This window comes from Lipotes vexillifer, unplaced genomic scaffold (assembly GCF_000442215.2).
Source record: "Lipotes vexillifer unplaced genomic scaffold, Lipotes_vexillifer_v1.1 scaffold418, whole genome shotgun sequence".
NCBI lineage: Eukaryota > Metazoa > Chordata > Mammalia > Artiodactyla > Lipotidae > Lipotes > Lipotes vexillifer.
This window is the reverse complement of record NW_006798629.1, coordinates 346775-355126: the sequence shown is the minus strand read 5'-3', so window position 1 is coordinate 355126 and position 8352 is coordinate 346775. Positions and strand designations below refer to the sequence as shown.

Genomic DNA, 8352 nt, shown 5'->3' with positions numbered 1-8352 from the left:
ACCCCAGCCCCTGGCAACCACCATCTTATTCTTTGTCTTTATGAATTTGACTATTTTTTTTTTTTCTTTTTCTTCTTTTTTTGGCGGTACGCGGGCCTCTCACTGCTGTGGCCTCTGCCATTGCAGAGCACAGGCTCCGGACACGCAGGCTCAGCGGCCATGGCTCACGGGCCCAGCCGCTCCGCGGCATGTGGGATCTTCCCGGACCGGGGCACGAACCCGTGTCCCCTGCATCGGCAGGCGGACTCTCAACCACTGTGCCACCAGGGAAGCCCCTAATTTTGATTTACTTACTTTTTCCTCAATAAGGAGCCTGCAAACATATTATGTCACTTTGTTTACACTTGTCTCAAAAGATTGATAAAAATGCAGTGAGGCCTCACAGCTACAGAGAGCTTGATTCCTAAATGCATCATGATACAAAACTTAGTGCATAAACTGTATTTGAAATAGGTTTTCTCATAAAAATTTCTAGGAAAAAAGAGCCTAATACTTGGAAATCCCACTGAAGCCTATTAAAACTTATAAAGTCCCTCAAAGTAGTTAAATTGAAAATAACAATAGAATGAACACATATTTGTAGAGGATATTCTGTCCTCAGACGCCCCTCCGAGGCTGAAGGAATTGTGTCCATCTGCTGGGCATGCACCTGCTGACAGCCCTGATCTCAGCCTTCTCCAGGAATTATGCTCAGTTGAAGAGAGCTGCCCTCCCCGACATCACAGCCCCTTTCTTGGGGCAGCCAGCATCCAGTGACGGGTTCACATGGGACTTAAATGTCCAGCTCCCTGCCCCCAGCTGTGCAATTATGAACAGGGCTCCCAGCTCCAATTCTCCCTTGGGGTGGCTGAGGCCTTTGTTGTGACTGCAGCACAGCCCAATTATTCCCTCTAACAGTTATTACTCCTGAGAGCCTGCCCCAAGAAACTTTCTGTAAGCAAATCTCCATCCCAGAATTTGCTTTCTGGAGAACCCAAGTTGCACCTCCTCGTGGGTCTCACTCTGCACTTCACCTTCAGGGGTCTGCTGGCGTTACACTCTAGTTGTGGGTCTAGAGGAACAGAGGGAGGTGGTGAGGACACCCAGCACTGAGTCTTAAGGGAGGTCATTTCAGGTTCCTCAGGCAATGCAGGCTAGTCCCCCCAGAGGGGAGTGGAAAGAGACAGTTCTCTAACCTACGTGCTATTGTTTTAGGAATAGGAAATGGAATTAGACGAGCACAGAGGGGCAGAGATTTTGTGATAATCTGCATGGTAACTCAAGGACAATTTTAAGAGCTATTAAAAAGTACAGAATTTGTTGATTATTATATGAATTTCTTTAATAATGTATCCTTAATGCTAGTGTATCAATAGGGTAATTCACCCAGGCAAGCACCCATCATGCTTTGACAGTATAATGTCGGAATTAAGGTCATGGCCTCTAGAATCTTAGAAATGTGAGTTCAAATCCAAGTTAAGCTTCTCACTGTCTGTAAATTCTTAAATAAATTAGTTAACCTTTCCCAGCTTTGATTTTCATATCCATATAACAGGGAATATAAGACCGACCTCTCAAAATTATTGTGATCCCCATGAGATAATGCCTGTAAACCACTTAGCTGTTTGCTCCATGTCTTAAAACCTCAATACGTGATGATTGTTTCTGTTTTTGTTACAAACACAGAAAGCAAAGGTACTAAAAGAGACTTTCCTGATGTTTGCAATGGGTCATCTTAAAAGACAGGGCACCGCCAGCGTCTGGGGCAGGAGGACAGAGGAGCCCTTCCCGTTGCCGGTGCCAGTGCCGGCCTTATGTTTTGGAATTACTTCGCTCGAGAGCGAGTAGGCAAGCAGCGCCATGAGCAATACTACCATTGTCCCCAGCACTGGGGGCCCGGGCCCCAGCAGCGGGCCAGGGGGCAGGGGAGGCAGCGGCACCGAGGTAATCCAGGTGACTAATATCTCCCCGAGCGCTAGCTCTGAGCAGATGCGGACCCTCTTCGGTTCCCGAGGGAAGATCGACGAACTGCACCTCTTCCTGCCTGATGATTCGCCTTTGCCATTCTCATGCCGAGCCTGCTTTGTTAAGTTCCATGATCCAGACTCAGCAGTTGCGGCACAGCATCTGACAAACACTGTATTTGTTGGCAGAGCTTTGATAGTTGTACCATATGCAGAAGGAGTTATTCCTAATGAGACTAAGGCTTTGTCTCTGTTGGCACCAGCTAATGCAGTGTCAGGTCTTCTGCCTGGTGGTGGACTCCTGCCTACTCCCAACCCACTTACCCAGATTGGCGCTGTTCCACTGGCTGCTTTGGGAGCTCCTCTCTTGGTCCTGCCCTTGCTGCACTTGGGCTTCCTGGCGCAAACTTGGACTCTCAGTCTCTTGCTGCCGATCAGTGGCTGAAACGTATGAGTACTGTTGATCCCAAGTTGAATCATGTAGCTGCTGGTCTTGTTTCACCAAGTCTGAAATCAGATACCTCTAGTAAAGAAATAGAGGAAGCCATGACGAGAGTACCAGAGGCACACTTCCTAATTTCTGCTGCTATATGACCAGGTAAGAAGGAAGAAAAACGAAGGCACTCGAGGTCAAGATCATGTTCTAGGAGGAGGAGGATTCCCTCATCTTCTAGGCACAGGTGGTCAAGAAGCAGATCAAGGGCTTCCCTGGTGGCGCAGTGGTTGAGAGTCCGCCTGCCGATGCAGGGGACACGGGTTCGTGCCCCGGTCCGGGAAGATCCCACAGGCCGCGGAGCGGCTGGGCCCGTGAGCCATGGCCGCTGAGCCTGCACGTCCGGAGCCTGTGCTCAGCAACGGGAGAGGCCACGACAGTGAGAGGCCCGCGTACCGCAAAAAAAAAAAAAAAAAAAAAAAAAAAAAAAAAAAAAGAAGCAGATCAAGAAGGCGATCACATTCTAAGCCAAGGAGTAGACAACGATCCAAAAGTCCAAGACAGAGAAGATCTCATTCCGGAGAGAGGGGTAGAAGGTCAAGGAGCACATCAAAAAACAGAGACAAAAAGAAAGAAGACAAAGAAAAGAATTATTCTAAAACACCACCAAAGAGTTACAGCACAGCCAGACGTTCCAGAAGTGCAAGCAGAGAGAGAGGACGACGAAGGAGCAGTCGTGGCACAAGATCTCCTAAAAAGCCTAGGTCTCCCAAAAGAAAACTGTCTCGCTCACCATCCCCCTAGGAGACATAAAAAGAAGAAGAAAGATAAAGACAAAGAAAGAAGCAGAGACGAAAGAGAACAATCCACAAGCAAGAAGAAGCAAAGGAAAGATAAGGAAAGGGAACGGGAAAGAAAATTAGAGAGTGATAAAGATGTAAAACAGGTTACATGGGGACTACAATGAAGAGCAACAAGGGTATGACAGCGAGAAAGAGAAAAAAGAGAAGAAACAAAAAGAACCAGGTTCTCCGAAGACAAAAGAATGTTCTGTGGAAAAGGGAACTGGTGATTCACTAAGAGAATCCAAAGTGAATGCGGATGATCTCAAGAAGAAGACATGGAGATGAGTGACTGAATATTGCCTCTGTGGGAATCCAACTGGATACATGCATCAGTGTCATTCTGCTGTGTGATTTCTTAATGCTGGATTTGTTCATCTCAAATCTAGATGTCTACAGCTCTGAGTCATAAATGGTTATAAAGCTCTTGATGTTCATATTAGTTATTTACATCCAAAAGCTTTTAGAAAAATGATACACGAGTAACCAATTCTTGACAGGTAGAAATCTGATTGAGTAAACAAGCAGTTTTACTATTCTGGGTCTGCTTCGTAACAAAAATGAAAAGCTGCACGCATCTACAGTAGGCATAGATCGTTTGTTGTATGATCTCCTTTATTAAGTTTACTTACAGTATTTCTAGAATTTGATTCATTGCCGTAATAGAGCCATGTAGAGAATGCCCTGATTGCATGTTAATTGTGGCAGGAATATCCTAAATGTCATTCAAATCCTCCAACATGATGGATCTACTTATGGTCTTGTTTGTTGACATGACAAATTAACATTCTTATAGTTACAACTGGAAATGAGCATTTGAAACAGATAATCCTTTAAGCCTTGTGGCTAAAATTTTGTGGCTTTTGTTTAACTTTGAAAGGTTATATTGCACTAACCTTTTTTGATGGCTATAATTAGACTTTAATTACAGAAACAAGATTTCAAATGAAACTGTCTTTGGCAGTAAGTAAATAGCATATTTTGAAGTAGAGTTGTATGCTTTTTCATAAGATGTTTGGGCATTTTTTTTCCTAAAATAATTTATTGAACATCTACATCAGTGAACGTTATCTGCCTATCCTGAAGTCCATCTGTAAAAGAAAGTTATCTCTTGTCCTGATTTTCAATTTTCCACTTTTATTAATTTGTTTTAATCTCGTTGGAAAAGGGGGATAGTGCATTTTAAATTGACCTTCATATGCTTTTAAAAATAAGACAAATCTACTTGATAATGTACTTTTTATTTGCTCTCAAGTTGTATAAAACCAATAAATTTTGTGTTACTGTTACTGCAGTAGTAATCTGAGGCACACAGTGATTCCATGTGAAATGCAAAGTATTTAGGCAACTGCTTTCTTACAGGAGTTTCCAAGCTTCACTTTTGTGCAGTAAAAACAAAAGTACTATAGTCTGTGCCATGTTGATGTACAGTTTCTGAAATTGTTTTACAAGACTTTGATAATAAAACGCTTAAACTTAAAAAAAAAAAAAAGAAAAGAAAAAAGAAAGATAGGGCAAAGAAGAAATGTAACGTAATGCTGAATGGCCTTGCCCCTTATCTCAGAAATTTGGTTAAAGCCCGCAAACATGCGAACAATAGCTAGAAGCACCCTCCATACACCTCCACTTCGCTTTTGGGGAAACCCAACAAGTTTCCCCAAAAGGTGACCAAACTGGCCTTTCTGCCCTTATGCTAAATTTATTCAATAAGTACAAATATAATACAAATATAAACAATATATAGTAAGGGTAGCTGTAAATAGAAATATAAATGTTAACTTAAATATATACAGAAGAGGAGTTTAGTGTTCTGGAATTAGTAAGTAAGGAAATTATTTGACTTTTCTCTTGCCCTCCTCATAAGACTTTGAGAGATCTGCCAAGAGAAGCACTGAAAGAGAAGGAGGACCTTTAAGAGGGTGAAATAAATACCCCAGACCCCAGCTAGATAGATGCCTGCAAAGCTGCAGAAACAGTCAAACCGACACCCAACTCAGATGTCTACAGGGTGTTTGGGAGAACTCGTCTCTGCTTGATTGTAAAGACTGGTGCCTGCTTCTCCAGAAAGTTCTGAAGGTGGGAAGCCTCTGGAACATTCCCCAATGTCAGAGTAAAGAGTAGGGCAACAGGAGTTTATGGTCTGCACTCCCATGTTGGTGTGGCAGGGATACCTGAGTTGGCCCTGAAGGTGGGTGTATGACAGCATCCAGGTATAAGCCAACTTGATGGGACCTTAATCAAGGAGGGCCTTGCTTGCTTGGGCAAAGCAAACAGATCAATTTGTTGAGGAACGGAGTGGGTGTGAGGATAAGCAAGTGGTAAGTTGGAGCATGTATTGCTCCAATTAGGCAAATACACAAGACCAGAAATCGGGCAAAGGGGGTTGTTTCTAAACAACATAAAATACACTGCAGTAGAAAACCAGCACAAAATACCTATCATGACCACTAGCCACAAATTGTACCAGGAATAAAAGACATTTTGTCCTTTCTCTTTTAATCTCTACACTCGCTATGCTGAGTCTGGAAAAGTCAGAAGGGAGAGAGAGAAAAAATAAAACACAGATCACAGCCTTGTCTAAGTGGACTGGGGGAATCCAAGTAATATTTGAGGCTCAGTTTTGAAATCGGATCACCTAAGGATTGTTTATCCCTGAAAGTGAGGATTATCAAAAAATAAGATTGTTCTTATAACTGAAAATGACGAGAGCTACTGTATCTTGCTGAGATGCCTTCAGTGCCAGGGAAAGGAGAGCCAACAGAGAAAGGCTGAAAGGAATGATGGGAGAAAAAAAATGCAGTCTGTTTCTGTGGTGTATTATGTTCAGCCCATTCAGTAAGTTGGGATAGAGTTAAAAGATATTTCCAGATAGGAGAAAAAAATAGACCCTTTATGAGACAATTGCAGTTTTGAAAAATCAAATATGAAAGAAAGGACAAAAATGATATAGGCTTCTGTGTTCCTAATTGGGGGAAAAAGGGTGAAAAGATGCTGGGTGCGATGAAGGTGAAAAGATGCTGGGTGAGATGATTCCCTACCTATGCACCAGGGGGAACTGTAAAAGCAGGGCAGCTTTGTTGTTAGCAGTAACTAGACCAGAAGAAGAAATGCAGTTCGGGAGGAACACCTATGAAGGTAAGTGGTGCGCACTTAGCTATTTACGTTTAGCTCACGTTTCCTAGTTGGTGGCTCAGGACCTGAGATTAAGCATAAATGTCACATGAACAAGAAACTGAAAATACATCTCTTCGGAAACATAATCCAGGTTGCTAAATAAATTTCACCTCTACTGGTTTCTTCACACTATCAATGATGTCTATAATCAGACGTGCCCCATTCCTGTTTAGTTTCCCTACTTTCTAACATCCATAAATTCAGCAGTGGATGATGAAAGTCTAGATCACACTCAGGCATCTAATGCGACTGTAAAGAAGCATTCTTTCCCTCGGTGGAATTACTCTTTTAATGTTCCTGCTTTCCAGTTTACATCATTTAGAAGCTGTTAAAGGAACGGCATAGGCATCAGAAAAACAAAAGGGAATATGGAAAAGAAGATTACTCGTGTCTGTGTTCTATTCATCACATTGCCTGTTGAGTTTACATCACTGGCTTCAGATTTATCCCGTTTCTTGTCTTTTATGACTGGAGACATTAAGGGCAACCTGTCAGCTCTGTAAAATAACATTTGTAATCCTCTAAATCTTCTCCATGTAATCTTTAATAACTGTCTTACGTTCAAGTTGACAGCAAAGCAAGTAATAAAATGCTTAAGACCACTTTATAGGTCACATAACACAACAGTTTATTTTAGTTCAACAAGGCGATAACAGGTAACAGATAATGAAGTCACTACAGATTTGTACAACATAGTTTGTGAGTTGGCAACAGCTTCAGAAAAGCCTTAGAAAATCTTCTTTTGAGCTATAACAAAACAGAAGTGCATTTCCCATTTTTCTCTCTTTCTCAGGAGAGTCAGTCTCAGAGTTGCTGCACTTCAATTTTCAAAACCTGATGCCTATTATTATGTAAACAAATCAACTTTTTAATGCGAAAGGAAGTCCTTCTCCCAGAACTTCAAATGACGAAAGTGAAAGAAGCAAAGAAGTGATTATTCTACAACCACTCAGGAATACAAAATTATCTAAGACGTCTCTAATACGGTAACAACCACTGGCTGCCTGTGACTATTGAAATAAAAATAGAAATTAATTGAAATGTCATAAAATGTAAAATCCATTAACTTTAACAAGATTGTATTCTTCCATTATGGCTTATCTCCATTTTATCTATTTTAATAGTTTAAACATAGCTATTTTAGAGGCTCTTTCAGATCTCTGTATAATTTCTAGATATCTTGGTGCTAACTCCACTCATTTTTTGCACCTAGTGACACTGCGTCTTCACAGGAACCAGACAACTCTTCGGCAGTTTAGTTCCAGCTCTATGCTTTTAGCAATACTACAAATCCTGTCCCCTCTTTGGCATCTGACCGTCCAGTGGTTAGGACTCTGCACACTCACTGCCAAGGGCGTGGGTTCGATCCCTGGTCAGGGAACTAAAATCCCACAAGCCACATAGCATGGCCCCCCAAAAAAACCCAAAAAACAAAATTCAAAATGCCATCCTTGGCATATCTGTGTGTAGTGATCTGAGAGCTAAATATTTCTCTATTTCCTCCCTCCCTCCCCGTCCATTACTCACTCGTGAACTTTAACTTTCATTATATTCTTTGGAAGATCTACTCCAGCAGTTGGATGTGCCTGGTTTCCTACCAGTTCAACACCATTCACTAACACCCTCTCTGGTTGGTGATTTTTCTTTGATCCTTTTTGCATCTTCTTTTCCTCATTCCCTCCCATATACTTTTGAGGTCTAATTCCTATAATAAAATTTTCATTCTATATACTCCTAGTTTAACCCTAATTGAACTCTTATACTAAAGATAATTGAATTTCTACAGCTAGTATGTGAGGAAGGACGCTACAGAAGTGTTGGCAAATGCACAACTGTGAAGAAATGCTTCCATCTACAAGTAACAGAGAGTCTATTAATAGTATCTTAGATCAAAATGTCATGTAAAGCTAACTTAACAATAAATATAAAAGAAGGTATCTCAGAATTGGTACAGACACTT

At 41.7% G+C, this 8352-nt stretch overlaps 1 pseudogene; it reads left to right on the top strand.

Moving 5' to 3' along the window:
• The first annotated feature begins 1732 nt into the window (after positions 1–1732).
• Positions 1733–3514, top strand: LOC103074854 (serine/arginine-rich splicing factor 11-like; annotated as a pseudogene).
• The last annotated feature ends 4838 nt before the right edge of the window (positions 3515–8352 follow it).